The following is a 16,421-nucleotide window of genomic DNA, read 5'->3' as shown; positions in this document are numbered from 1 at the left end:
CAGCCCCAGGGGATGTATCATGCAAGGATGCAGCCCCAGGGGGTGTATCATGCAGGGATGCAGCCCCAGGGGGTGTATCATGCAGGGATGCAGCCCCAGGGGATGTATCATGCAGGGCTGCAGCCCCAGGGGATGTATCATGCAGGGATGCAGCCCCAGGGGGTGTATCATGCAGGTATGCAGCCCCAGGGGGTGTATCATGCAGGGATGCAGCCCCAGGGGATGTATCATGCAAGGATGCAGCCCCAGGGGGTGTATCATGCAGGGATGCAGCCCCAGGGGATGTATCATGCAAGGATGCAGCCCCAGGGGGTGTATCATGCAGGGATGCAGCCCCAGGGGGTGTATCATGCAGGGATGCAGCCCCAGGGGGTGTATCATGCAGGGATGCAGCCCCAGGGGATGTATCATGCAAGGATGCAGCCCCAGGGGGTGTATCATGCAGGGATGCAGCCCCAGGGGATGTATCATGCAGGGATGCAGCCCCAGGGGGTGTATCATGCAGGGATGCAGCCCCAGGGGGTGTATCATGCAGGGATGCAGCCCCAGGGGATGTATCATGCAAGGATGCAGCCCCAGGGGGTGTATCATGCAGGGATGCAGCCCCAGGGGGTGTATCATGCAGGGCTGCAGCCCCAGGGGGTGTATCATGCAGGGATGCAGCCCCAGGGGATGTATCATGCAGGGATGCAGCCCCAGGGGGTGTATCATGCAGGGATGCAGCCCCAGGGGATGTATCATGCAAGGATGCAGCCCCAGGGGGTGTATCATGCAGGGCTGCAGCCCCAGGGGGTGTATCATGCAGGGCTGCATCCCCAGGGGGTGTATCATGCAGGGATGCAGCCCCAGGGGGTGTATCATGCAGGGATGCAGCCCCAGGGGGTGTATCATGCAGGGATGCAGCCCCAGGGGGTGTATCATGCAGGGATGCAGCCCCAGGGGGTGTATCATGCAGGGATGCAGCCCCAAGGGGTGTATCATGCAGGGATGCAGCCCCAGGGGGTGTATCATGCAGGGATGCAGCCCCAGGGGATGTATCATGCAAGGATGCAGCCCCAGGGGGTGTATCATGCAGGGATGCAGCCCCAGGGGGTGTATCATGCAGGGATGCAGCCCTAGGGGGTGTATCATGCAGGGATGCAGCCCCAGGGGGTGTATCATGCAGGGATGCAGCCCCAGGGGGTGTATCATGCAGGGATGCAGCCCCAGGGGATGTATCATGCAGGGATGCAGCCCCAGGGGGTGTATCATGCAGGGATGCAGCCCCAGGGGGTGTATCATGCAGGGATGCAGCCCCAGGGGGTGTATCATGCAGGGATGCAGCCCCAGGGGGTGTATCATGCAGGGATGCAGCCCCAGGGGGTGTATCATGCAGGGATGCAGCCCCAGGGGATGTATCATGCAAGGATGCAGCCCCAGGGGGTGTATCATGCAGGGCTGCAGCCCCAGGGGGTGTATCATGCAGGGATGCAGCCCCAGGGGGTGTATCATGCAGGGATGCAGCCCCAGGGGGTGTATCATGCAGGGATGCAGCCCCAGGGGGTGTATCATGCAGGGCTGCAGCCCCAGGGGGTGTATCATGCAGGGATGCAGCCCCAGGGGGTGTATCATGCAGGGATGCAGCCCCAGGGGGTGTATCATGCAGGGATGCAGCCCCAGGGGGTGTATCATGCAGGGATGCAGCCCCAGGGGGTGTATCATGCAGGGATGCAGTACCCCTAGGGTTGGTCACACCACAGGACTGGGACTCGGCCCACAACACTGGGTTTATTTTTTCCCAGTTTACCTGACGCTGTTGTATGTTGTACACAACCTGCACCACTACCTAGGATCCTACCCCATCCCCTCCCCACGGCTCTCTCTCTCTCTCTCTCTCTCTCTCTCTCTCTCTCTCTCTCTCTCTCTCTCTCTCTCTCTCTCTCTCTCTCTCTCTCTCTCTTAGACCTTAATCCCCACCTCCTTGCCAGCTTTACTATGTGACAGCCTCCCCTCCATCCAAGAGAAGCATCCCCTATACCCCTAACCCCGGGACAACAATAACAACAACAACCAATGTATCCAAAGATCAAAGTGAACCCTGTGGTAACACCACACGACGCCTCTCCCGTTTCACAATCATTTCACCTTGCAGGTATTATTGCTTTTTTCATATAAAGACGATCATTGAGAAAATGACAACATTCTTAAGGTTACTGCCCAAAATAACAGCCCAGTTAACAGTCATGATGGAGACTAATTACCTGTGTCAAGAAGGAGCGCCCTTGTGTGAACCCCAGCCAGGCACCAGACAAGGTAACTGGGCCCCGGCCAGGCACCAGGCGAGGTAACGAAACGAAAACTGACTAATCAGATAGTCGACGCCTCGTTGTCTCCGCATTTTACAAACATATGGTCTATAATCCTTCAAACACATTTGATCCCTGCTCTCTTTACTAGATATTGATGGAAATATTCGAGTTACAAAAAAATTGTGTAAAGCAGCTGTGAACCTCCTGTCCTGAGGCGCTGAACACGTCAAGTTTGGCGTCTTGCCGTACTGAACTCCCAGAAACGATCCATCTGTGGGAAGGTGAAGAGGATGGTCCTGTCCTGCGGCATTGTTGATCCCCTGATGGTGTCGCCTGGAATGGACTGGTGATAGTGCCGCCCAGACCGCCTGTCGCCACATCAATGTTCACTAGTTCCTCGGTAGCTTGGCTGACCACCTCGGTCACTAGGCCTCAACATAGCCCGGCAAAATTTGCTCATTTTCTAGGTCGTTATGCGAGGCCACGCCCCTCCTGGGCCACAGATGTTGTGGTTGTGGTCAAATACATTATATAGAATGGACACAGAATGTATGATGCCTACGTAACATACACCACTACAATAGTAATACATCATGACCACGTAACATACACCTCTACAATAGTAATACATCATGACCACGTAACATACACCACTACAATAGTAATACATCATGACCACGTAGCACACACCACTACAATAGTAATACATCATGACCACGTAGCACACACCACTACAATAGTAATACATCATGACCACGTAGCACACACCACTACAATAGTAATACATCATGACCACGTAGCACACACCACTACAATAGTAATGCATCATGACCACGTAGCACACACCACTACAATAGTAATGCATCATGACCACGTAGCACACACCACTACAATCGGAGTATGTTCCACCGCATAATACACACTTCTGTGGTGGGATGATGATAAACCTAACCCTAAGATCATATAAAATTCATCATACATGTACGATAAACGACCCAGTATGTATGTATGACGCACAACCCAGTATGTATGCCACACGACCCGATATGTATGCTACACGACTGAACATGTTCGAATGCTGGTGAAAGAAGGAACCAAGTTAAGTAAGACAACTACATGATAACACAAGCAGCACGAGGAGAGCTTGTCTCTCTAAGTTATCTTGAATATTACTGAGAGAACCAATCCAGCTCACAAGACTTGTATAAAGATGACCTAGCTCACAAGACTTGTATGAAGATAACCCAGCTCACAAGAGATTTGTATAGAGATAACCCAGCTCACAAGAGATTTGTATAGAGATAACCCAGCTCACAAGAGACTTGTTTAAAGATAACCCAGCTCACAAGACTTGTACATAGATACCCCACCTCACAAGACTTATATAAACATAACCCAGCTCACAAAATACTTGTAATCGAACAAGACAGTTAAGTAGCAGCGAAGACATCAACTCAGAATAGATGAAGTGTGTCATGTCCCCAGAGCAGACCAGGCTAACATGGACGTTACAGGCATTTATATAATCTGGGTCGGTGTCAGGCTACCCCTGTCTGTTGCTTGGTGGGCAGGGGGCGCCGCCCCTGCTCCTGCCTGTGCAATGGGTCCTCATAGCTCTATAATGCCTTGCCCATCCTTCACTCATCATGTGTGTGTGTGTGTGTGTGTGTGTGTGTGTGTGTGTGTGTGTGTGTGTGTCGAACCCTGGCTATGTACCGTTGTGTTTGTTCCTGTGTCTGTGTAGATGTACGTGTCTGTCTGTGTGCCTATGTTTATATTTCTGTTTTTCCGTTTGTGTGTTTGTTCGAAATAGCACGTACGTGATCATGTATTTTTGTAGTTTCTTATTTGTAGTGTGCAGGGAGGGAGCTATACATTCATGGGGCCCCCGTTTCCTGAGCATTCTATGCTGTTATACAACTTCTTCAAATTTTGCATGTTGTCTGCATGAACCACGTACAACATAAGATCATATTCAGAGGGACAACTGCTACAGTCACCCAAGGTGGAGTTACAGAATACAGAGAGAGAGAGAGAGAGAGGGGTATAGCGCCGCGTGAACGGATCAGAGGAACGTTTCTCCTCACAAGTAGATCATTGGTTTCTTCCCTGTACGGGCCATACCTTGGTTTCTTCCCTGAACGGGCCATACCTTGGTTTCTTCCCTATACGTGTAATACACTGGTTTCTTCCCTGTACGTGTAATACACTGGTTTACTCCCTCAACGTGTCATACAGAAAATGGATGCAAAGCTATTTGGCCGATGACTTACTGGGAAAGACACTCAGTAACGATTATATTTCTCAGAATATGAAGTATTTATCGATGTCAAATCTACCGCAAAATGAGATCGAAACGCTAGAATAGTAGGTGTTTGTTTTTTTGTCATATTTAGTGTTTAATGTTTCTAGTGTGTGGTGTCTGGGGGTTGGTCGGTGCCCCCATCCCCCCACTCCCGAACTTTAAAAGAATGTAGAAACTGTTGTTGTGTCAGAGCCGCCCAGCGCGCCGTCCTTCATTCTAACTGTCATCTCTTATCTCTCCCCATTACCAACTATGTCACTGTCATGCTTCATAATTCTGGTCCACTGTCATCGCTTACTCTCATCTCTCACTATCAGCAGCCCTCCCACCATCATGGTCATAGTTCTCTTCAACATATCATTATTATCAAAGAAGGTGTGATTTCAGGTGTTGACGCAATTGCTAACAATAAGACATTAAGGAATGAATGACAGTACTTTACACCGTGACGGCCATATACAACATGCCAGGGATCCCTACGTGTGTGTGTGTGTGTGTGTGTGTGTGTGTGGGGCAAGAGGTGAGATGAGCGTCAGAGGCCTGTGTACCTGTGAAGTCCTGGCGGGCACAGATGGCGTCTAGGTGCCAGGTAAGGAGGCAGGTGCAGGACATACTAGGCATGAGAGTGTTAAGCCTAGAGGTTATGGGGGGTTATGTACCGCCTCAGGGGAGGATTTGTATTCAGAGGACTTACAGATATGAGTTTATGGCTGGGGATGTTGAAGGTTTGTTTGATATGACTGGCCTTCCCTTGGTGGCCGGAGCTGATGGTGTGTTTAGTGTGGAAACAGAGACTTTTGTGACTGGAGACCTTGTTGATGTGGAAGGATTACTGTGTTTCTGGCAGGCGACCATTATTTAGCCAATCAGAGATGTGCGTAATAGGGAAAGAAAATCTGGTATGAACAGTGCTGGGCTGGATGAATGGAGTGTGTCTGACGAAGGCTGGGGTTAAAACTGCCTTAATGATAGATATGTTCATCTGGCTGATGTATCCACCACATATGAAGTTCTAAGGTAGAAAAATCCTAGAAGGAGGCGTTTTCGGGTCAAACATATTCTTGGCAAATGAGAAATATAGAGAAACTGTAGCGTGAGGCGAACATGTCTGGGGACCAGATATGTGAAGGGTCAGGCATATGTGACGATTATCTTCACCCACATTTCTTTTCGATGTCTGCATCTCTCATCGTGTCAACCTGGACGCCACAGATCCCTGTCTTACTGTGCGTAATTCCGTTGCCTCTCGTGTCTTACCACCTTCCTCGACGTGCTCCTTCTTAATATTTCTTTTCACGTCTTATCCTAAAAATGCTCGTGCGTCTTACTCTCTCATTCCGGCATTAGTCAGTTTCGTTGTGTTTCATTATGTGCAGACCTGTTATACAGGGCATGAGGCTGGTCTCTTGTGCTGTGGCGGGAGCTTAAACTAATCCCTCACCCACCTAGCCTCCCAAAACACGCGGGCCATTACTCCGTAGATCACCTCGGGCCGTCACTTGCCTGGCGATACTACGAGCTCATCAGCAGCTTGTCTTCGTTAATCCTCTTTAATAAGGCCATTAATTTGCCGCTCCAGCGATGTGAATTACTACACAGCTGCTGCTGAACGGGGTAAACAAACACGGCTGCCAGACGGCTCACATTCCTGCCGCTCATGATTCCTATCATGACCCCGACCTCCCTCATCCCCAACACCCCACCTGCTATTGCACACCTCCCAGCAGCTCTATCTATCTGTCTATATATATATATATATATATATATATATATATATATATATATATATATATATATATATATATATATTCTTTTTTTTTTGCTTTGTCGCTGTCTCCCGCGTTTGCGAGGTAGCGCAAGGAAACAGACGAAAGAAATGGCCCAACCCACCCCCATACACATGTATATACATACGTCCACACAGGCAAATATACATACCTACACAGCTTTCCATGGTTTACCCCAGACGCTTCACATGCCTTGATTCAATCCACTGACAGCACGTCAACCCCGGTATACCACATCGCTCCAATTCACTCTATTCCTTGCCCTCCTTTCACCCTCCTGCATGTTCAGGCCCCGATCACACAAAATCTTTTTCACTCCATCTTTCCACCTCCAATTTGGTCTCCCTCTTCTCCTCGTTCCCTCCACCTCCGACACATATATCCTCTTGGTCAATCTTTCCTCACTCATTCTCTCCATGTGCCCAAACCATTTCAAAACACCCTCTTCTGCTCTCTCAACCACGCTCTTTTTATTTCGACACATCTCTCTTACCCTTACGTTACTTACTCGATCAAACCACCTCACACCACACATTGTCCTCAAACATCTCATTTCCAGCACATCCATCCTCCTGCACACAACTCTATCCATAGCCCACGCCTCGCAACCATACAACATTGTTGGAACCACTATTCCTTAAAACATACCCATTTTTGCTTTCCGAGATAATGTTCTCGACTTCCACACATTCTTCAAGGCTCCCAGAATTTTCGCCCCCTCCCCCACCCTATGATCCACTTCCGCTTCCATGGTTCCATCCGCTGCCAGATCCACTCCCAGATATCTAAAACACTTCACTTCCTCCAGTTTTTCTCCATTCAAACTCACCTCCCAATTGACTTGACCCTCAACCCTACTGTACCTAATAACCTTGCTCTTACTCACATTTACTCTTAACTTTCTTCTTTCACACACTTTACCAAACTCAGTCACCAGCTTCTGCAGTTTCTCACATGAATCAGCCACCAGCGCTGTATCATCAGCGAACAACAACCGACTCACTTCCCAAGCTCTCTCATCCCCAACAGACTTCATACTTGCCCCTCTTTCCAAAACTCTTGCATTCACCTCCCTAACAACCCCATCCATAAACAAATTAAAAAACCATGGAGACATCACACACCCCTGCCGCAAACCTACATTCACTGAGAACCAATCACTTTCCTCTCTTCCTACACGTACACATGCCTTACATCCTCGATAAAAACTTTTCACTGCTTCTAACAACTTGCCTCCCACACCATATATTCTTAATACCTTCCACAGAGCATCTCTATCAACTCTATCATATGCCTTCTCCAGATCCATAAATGCTACATACAAATCCATTTGCTTTTCTAAGTATTTCTCACATACATTCTTCAAAGCAAACACCTGATCCACACATCCTCTACCACTTCTGAAACCACACTGCTCTTCCCCAATCTGATGCTCTGTACATGCCTTCACCCTCTCAATCAATACCCTCCCATATAATTTACCAGGAATACTCAACAAACTTATACTTCTGTAATTTGAGCACTCACTCTTATCCCCTTTGCCTTTGTACAATGGCACTATGCACGCATTCCGCCAATCCTCAGGCACCTCACCATGAGTCATACATACATTAAATAACCTTACCAACCAGTCAACAATACAGTCACCCCCTTTTTTAATAAATTCCACTGCAATACCATCCAAACCTGCTGCCTTGCCGGCTTTCATCTTCCGCAAAGCTTTTACTACCTCTTCACTGTTTACCAAATCATTTTCCCTAACCCTCTCACTTTGCACACCACCTCGACCAAAACACCCTATATCTGCCACTCTATCATCAAACACATTCAACAAACCTTCAAAATACTCACTCCATCTCCTTCTCACATCACCACTACTTGTTATCACCTCCCCATTTGCGCCCTTCACTGAAGTTCCCATTTGCTCCCTTGTCTTACGCACTTTATTTACCTCCTTCCAGAACATCTTTTTATTCTCCCTAAAATTTAATGATACTCTCTCACCCCAACTCTCATTTGCCCTTTTTTTCACCTCTTGCACCTTTCTCTTGACCTCCTGTCTCTTTCTTTTATACATCTCCCACTCAGTTTCATTTTTTCCCTGCAAAAATCGTCCAAATGCCTCTCTCTTCTCTTTCACTAATACTCTTACTTCTTCATCCCACCACTCATTACCCTTTCTAATCAACCCACCTCCCACTCTTCTCATGCCACAAGCATCTTTTGCGCAATCCATCACTGATTCCCTAAATACATCCCATTCCTCCCCCATTCCCCTTACTTCCTTGTTCTCACCTTTTTCCATTCTGTACTCAGTCTCTCCTGGTACTTCCTCACACAAGTCTCCTTCCCAAGCTCACTTACTCTCACCACCCTCTTCACCCCAACATTCACTCTTCTTTTCTGAAAACCCATACAAATCTTCACCTTAGCCTCCACAAGATATATATATATATATATATATATATATATATATATATATATATATATATATATATATATATATATATATATATTCATTTATTTATTTATTTTGCTTTGTCGCTGTCTCCCGCGTTTGCGAGGTAGGGCAAAGAAACAGACGAAAGAAATGGCCCAACCCACCCCCATACACATGTAAATACATACACGTCCACACACGCAAATATACATACCTATACATCTCAATGTACACATATGTATACACACAAAGACATATACATATATACACACGTACATAATTCATACTGTCTGCCTTTATTTATTCCCATCGCCACCTCGCCACACATGGAATAACATCCCCCTCCCCCCTCATGTGTGCGAGGTAGCGATGGGAAAAGACAACAAAGGCCCCATTCGTTCACAGTCTCTAGCTGTCATGTAATAATGCCCGAAACCACAGCTCCCTTTCCACATCCAGGCCCCACAGAACTTTCCTATGAGTCCACGGGGAAAATGAAACACGAAAAGTTCCAAAGCGCACTTTCGTGTAATAATCACATCATTAGGGGAGACACAAGAGAGAAATATAACAGTCAGTTGATATACATCGAAGAGACGAAGCTAAGACGCCATTTGGTAAACGTTAACCAAATGGCGTCCTAGCTTCGTCTCTTCGATGCATATCAACTGACTGTTATATTTCTTTCTTGTGTCTCCCCTGATAGTGTGATTATTACACGAAAGTGCACTTGGGAACTTTTCGTGTTTCATTTTCCCCGTGGACTCATAGGAATATCTTGATCACGCGCAAAATTGTGATCCTTTCCAATATATATATATATATATATATATATATATATATATATATATATATATATATATATATATACCTGTCTGTCATTCCATCTATATATCTCTCTGTGTCATGTTCTGAGGGCAACTAGGACGCCATGCTTTCTCAAAGGCTTCACATATAGCAAGGGTCACAACAAAAGCTTCCCGTCTCGCCTTGTGAAAACTAAACTGGTGATCAAAGAAAGACTAAAATCTAAGATACTTAAGGAAATGGTAGTTTACGAAATTTCAAGAGTTTAGAGAGTAGAACTCAACCAATAAGACTTTGGGTTTTTAAGCAGAAGCGAAGCACAGGAAGAAGTAAGTACGGCCGCAACTTCAAAACACGAGGAGGAATGAATGTCAGCTGGTCCAGACGCTTTGTCTACGTCCAGAGAGACGGGTGCTCATTGCACTGTACAAAGAGACATTCATGAAGGGGAATAGGATTAGTAAAAGATGCGTCTCCTTAACTACTCTTAAAGTGGTACTTTGGCAACGAGATAGGGACGATGTTTACTCCTGTCTCTTTCTTACACACAGACTCGCAGCTTATCTCCCACAAGATGATACTCAAAACAAGGCCTTACTTTCCTGTGTGCCATCCTCATTAAATTTTTTCGAATTTCGTCATCCATGTATCAGATCAACTTTAAAGTCGTTCTAGGTTCCCTTGTAAGCTGATGCAATCTGTGTGTTTGTTTGTTGAGAGATGTATGGGTGTGTTGTAAGCATACATGTGTTAAATAATTGTGCGACATGTTGAACACCCCGTCTGGCAGCGGGCACCTGTTGAACCCTAATGAGTGACCGTTGAACAGTGGGCAACTATATTTCTGAGACATGATGAGTTACCCAGACTATTTTTACGTTTTCCGAGAAGTCTTACCCTCCATAAGAACAGTGCGGGATGATGCTCAGGGTTCTTGCCAAGTTTTCTTCGGATGGCTACAAACTATAGTACAATAAGCAACCACAAACACACGACTTGAACTATATTCGTTTTTTTATACAAGTCTTTCGCAGCATCTAAGTTCATTTCATACAAATCTAGACATTGCTTAAGGCGGCCTTCACGGTTTAGCTGCTCCCGAGGTAAATTTTAGGGCAGCAGGAGTCGGAAGTTAGGTACGGGCAAGGTTCGTGTACTTACGTAAATCATGACGTAAGGTAGTAATCTACCGCCTCGCGCCCTGCACCACGTTATAATATACTAAAGGAGGAGATGACATCTGGAGTCGGATGTTTTCTTGCCATGAAGTGTCGAGCCACAAAGTCATTTGTCGTGTGAGGTTAGCGTTTAGTGCGGTGCCCAAGGGGGAGGGTTTCCTGAGCTTCGTCATAGCCACTTACTGATTGCGATTAGTTCAAAATTACTATTAGCTATTCATAATCATTGGTCACAGTTTATGATTATTGTTACTTGTTCACAATTATTGATAGTAATTTATGATTACTGTAGTTCATAATCATTAGTAGTAGTTTGTGATTAGTGTAAGTTGTCCATGATTAGTTGTTCATAATTACAGGTACCGCAGTCATCCATGGAGTGGTGGTACACTAGTTACTGATGGTGTCCATGGTGTTGGTAGGTCGTGAGTATAAGGAAAGTCGAACAGTGGATATGAAGCTGAGCGTAGCACACCTGGCCTCATTAGAGCTTGTAACACACCCGGCCTCGTTAGAGCTATTAACACAACTGGCCTCCCTGGAGCTAGTAACACTAAACTCCAACAACTAAGCAATCCGAGCAGGGAATGTTAGTGTTGGTGATGGTGATAAAGCAGAATACACAATGAAAGTTTTCTGAAGTTAATAGTATTTGACTCCTCGTAGTGGCTGTTAAATCATGATGGAACTCAGTATATGATTTAGTAATTACAAAAAGGAAATAAGAGCAGTATGAACAGCAATTTTCTCATGCAGTCATGGAAATGGTTTGCACATATGGAGAGAATGAGGTTAACAAAAAGGATATATGTGTCAGGCGTGGAGGGAACAAGAAGCGAGAGCTTAATTGGAGGTGTAGGGATAGAGTCAAAAAGATTTTGAGTGATCGGGGCCTGAACATGCAGGAGGGTGAGAGGCGTGCAAGGAATAGAGTGAAATGGAACGATTTGGTATACCGGTGTCGACGTGCTGTCAACGGACTGAACCAGGGCATGTGAAACGTCTGGGGTAAACCATGGAAAGGTCTGTGGGGCCTGGATGTGGATAGGGAGCTGTGGTTTCGGTGCATTACACATGACAGCTAGAGACTGAGTGTGAACGAATGTGGCCTTTGTTGTCAGTTTTCCTGGTGCTACCTCGCTGAAGCTGGGGGGGTGGTGATGCTGTTTCTTGTGGGGCGGGGTAGCGACAGGATGGATAAAGGCAAGCAAGTATGACTACATACATGTGTATATATATATGTAGATGCATGTGTATATGTATATGTATGTATATGTTGATATGTATATGTGTGTGTATATGTGCGTATACGGGCGTTTATGTACATATATGTGTACATGAGTGGATGAGCTATTCTTCGTCTGTTTCCTGGTTCTACCTAGCTAACGCGGGAAACAGCGATTATGTATAATATATTTTCATCTATCCATTCACTTATTTTATCTATTATACTTTGTCGATGTTTCCCGCGTTAGCGAGGTAGCGCAAGGAAACAGACGAAAGAATGGCCCAACCCACCCACATACACAAGTATATGCATACACGTCCACACACGCACATATACATACCTATACATTTTAACGTATACATATACATACATACACAGACATATACATATATACACATGTACATAATTCGTACTGTCTGCCTTTATTCATTCCCTTCGCCACCCCGCCACGCATGAAAAGACAACCCCCTCCCCAGCATGTGCGCGAGGTAGCGCTAGGAAAAGACAACAAAGATCACATTCATTCACATTCAGTCTCTAACTGTCATGTATAATGCACCGAAACCACAGCTCCCTTTCCACATCCAGGCCCCACAAAACTTTCCATGGTTTACCCCAAACTCTTCACATGCCCTGGTTCAATCCATTGACAGCACGTCAACCCCGGTATACCACATCGTTTCAATTCACTCTATTCCTTGCACGCCTTTCACCCTCCTGCATGTTCAGGCCCAGATCGCTCAAAATCTTTTTCATTCCATCTTTCCACCTCCAATTTGGTCTCCCACTTCTCGTTCCCTTCACCCCTGACGCATATATCCTCTTTGTCAATCTTTCCTCACTCATTCTCTCCATGTGACCAAACCATTTCAAAACACCCTCTTCTGCTCTCTCAACCACTCCCTTTTTATTAACACACATATCTCTTACTCTTTCATTACTTATTTGATCAAACCACCTCACACCACATATTGTCCTTAAACATCTCATTTCCAACACATCCACCCTCCTCCGCACAACTCTATCAATAGCCCACGCCTCGCAACCATATAACATTGTTGGAACCACTATTCCTTCAAACATACCCATTTTTGCTCTCCGAGATACTGTTCTCGCCTCCCACACATTTTTCAACGCTCCCAGAACTTTCGCCCCCTCCCCCACCCTATGACTCACTTCTGCTTCCATAGTCCCATCCGCTGCCAAATCCACTACCAGATATCTGGAACACTTCACTTCCTCCAATTTTTTCCCCATTCAAACTTACCTCCCAATTGTCTTGTACCTCTTCCCAAGCTATCTCATCCACAACAGACTGCATACTTGCCCCTCTCTCCAAAATTCCTGCATTCACCTCCCTAACATCCCCATCCATAAACAAATTAAACAAACATGGAGGCATCACGCATCCCTGCCGCAAACCGACATTCACTGAGAACCAATCACTTTCCTTTCTTCCTACTCGTACACATGCCTTACATCCTCGATAAAAACTTTTCACTGCCACTAACAACTTGCCTCCCACACCATATATTCTTAATACCTTCCACAGAGCATCTCTATCAACTCTATCATATGCCTCCTCCAGATCCATAAATGCTACATACAAATCCATTTGCTTTTTTAAGTATTTCTTACATACATACTTCAAAGCAAACACCTGATCCACACATCCTCTACAACTTCTGAAACCACACTGCTCTTCCCCAATCTGATGCTCTGTACATGCCTTCACCCTCTCAATCAATGGTGTATATATATATATATATATATATATATATATATATATATATATATATATATATAGAGAGAGAGAGAGAGAGAGAGAGAGAGAGAGAGAGAGAGAGGAAAGTGATTGGGGAAGAGCAGTGTGGTTTCAGAAGTGGTAGAGGATGTGTGGATCAGGTGTTTGCTTTGAAGAATGTATGTGAGAAATACTTAGAAAAGGAAATGGATTTATATGTAGCATTTATGGATCTGGAGAAGGCATATGATAGAGTTGATAGAGATGCTCTGTGGAAGGTATTAAGAATATATGGTGTGGGAGGCAAGTTGTCAGAAGCAGTGAAAAGTTTTTATCGAGGATGTAAGGCATGTGTACGTGTAGGAAGAGAGGAAAGTGATTGGTTCTCAGTAAATGTAGGTTTGCGGCAGGGGTGTGTGATGTCTCCATGGTTGTTTAATTTGTTTATGGATGGGGTTGTTAGAGAGGTAAATGCAAGAGTTTTGGAAAGAGGGGCAAGTATGAAGTCTGCTGGGGATGAGAGCTTGGGAAGTGAGTCAGTTGTTGTTCGCTGATGATACAGCGCTGGTGGCTGATTCATGTGAGAAACTGCAGAAGCTGGTGACTGAGTTTGGTAAAGTGTGTGAAAGAAGAAAGTTAAGAGTAAATGTGAATAAGAGCAAGGTAATTAGGTACAGTAGGGTTGAGGGTCAAGTCAATTGGGAGGTAAGTTTGAATGGAGCAAAACTGGAGGAAGTAAAGTGTTTTAGATATCTGGGAGTGGATCTGGCAGCGGATGGAACCATGGAAGCGGAAGTGGATCATAGGGTGGGGGAGGGGGCGAAAATCCTGGGAGCCTTGAAGAATGTGTGGAAGTCGAGAACATTATCTCGGAAAGCAAAAATGGGTATGTTTGAAGGAATAGTGGTCCAACGATGTTGTATGGTTGCGAGGCGTGGGCTATGGATAGAGTTGTGCGCAGGAGGATGGATGTGCTGGAAATGAGATGTTTGAGGACAATGTGTGGTGTGAGGTGGTTTGATCGAGTAAGTAACGTAAGGGTAAGAGAGATGTGTGGAAATAAAAAGAGCGTGGTTGAGAGAGCAGAAGAGGGTGTTTTGAAATGGTTTGGGCACATGGAGAGAATGAGTGAGGAAAGATTGACCAAGAGGATATATGTGTCGGAGGTGGAGGGAACGAGGAGAAGTGGGAGACCAAATTGGAGGTGGAAGGATGGAGTGAAAAAGATTTTGTGTGATCGGGGCCTGAACATGCAGGAGGGTGAAAGGAGGGCAAGGAATAGAGTGAATTGGATCGATGTTGTATACCGGGGTTGACGTGCTGTCAGTGGATTGAATCAGGGCATGTGAAGCGTCTGGGGTAAACCATGGAAAGATGTGTAGGTATGTATATTTGCGTGTATGGACGTATGTATATACATGTGTATGGGGGTGGGTTGGGCCATTTCTTTCGTCTGTTTCCTTGCGCTACCTCGCAAACGCGGGAGACAGCGACAAAGCAAAAAAAAAAAAATATATATATATATATATATATATATATACATATGTGTGTGTGTATGTATGACTCATGGTGAGGTGCCTGAGGATTGGCGGAATGCGTGCATAGTGCCATTGTACAAAGGCAAAGGGGATAAGAGTGAGTGCTCAAATTACAGAGGTATAAGTTTGTTGAGTATTCCTGGTAAATTATATGGGAGGGTATTGATTGAGAGGGTGAAGGCATGTACAGAGCATCAGATTGGGGAAGAGCAGTGTGGTTTCAGAAGTGGAAGAGGATGTGTGGATCAGGTGTTTGCTTTGAAGAATGTATGTGAGAAATACTTAGAAAAGCAAATGGATTTGTATGTAGCATTTATGGATCTGGAGAAGGCATATGATAGAGTTGATAGAGATGCTCTGTGGAAGGTATTAAGAATATATGGTGTGGGAGGCAAGTTGTTAGAAGCAGTGAAAAGTTTTTATCGAGGATGTAAGGCATGTGTACGTGTAGGAAGAGAGGAAAGTGATTGATTCTCAGTGAATGTAGGTTTGCGGCAGGGGTGTGTGATGTCTCCATGGTTGTTTAATTTGTTTATGGATGGGGTTGTTAGGGAGGTAAATGCAAGAGTTTTGGAAAGAGGGGCAAGTATGAAGTCTGTTGGGGATGAGAGAGCTTGGGAAGTGAGTCAGTTGTTGTTCGCTGATGATACAGCGCTGGTGGCTGACTCATGTGAGAAACTGCAGAAGCTGGTGACTGAGTTTGGTAAAGTGTGTGAAAGAAGAAAGTTAAGAGTAAATGTAAATAAGAGCAAGGTTATTAGGTACAGTAGGGTTGAGGGTCAAGTCAGTTGGGAGGTAAGTTTGAATGGAGCAAAACTGGAGGAAGTAAAGTGTTTTAGATATCTGGTAGTGGATCTGGCAGCGGATGGAACCATGGAAGCGGAAGTGGATCATAGGGTAGGGGAGGGGGCGAAAATCCTGGGAGCCTTGAAGAATGTGTGGAAGTCGAGAACATTATCTCGGAAAGCAAAAATGGGTATGTTTGAAGGAATAGTGGTTCCAACAATGTTGTATGGTTGCGAGGCGTGGACTATGGATAGAGTTGTGCGCAGGAGGATGGATGTGCTGGAAATGAGATGTTTGAGGACAATGTGTGGTGTGAGGTG

This window comes from Panulirus ornatus, chromosome 48 (assembly GCF_036320965.1).
Source record: "Panulirus ornatus isolate Po-2019 chromosome 48, ASM3632096v1, whole genome shotgun sequence".
Lineage (NCBI taxonomy): Eukaryota > Metazoa > Arthropoda > Malacostraca > Decapoda > Palinuridae > Panulirus > Panulirus ornatus.
The sequence above is the reverse complement of the archived record's forward strand: the minus strand, read 5'-3'. Positions refer to the sequence as shown.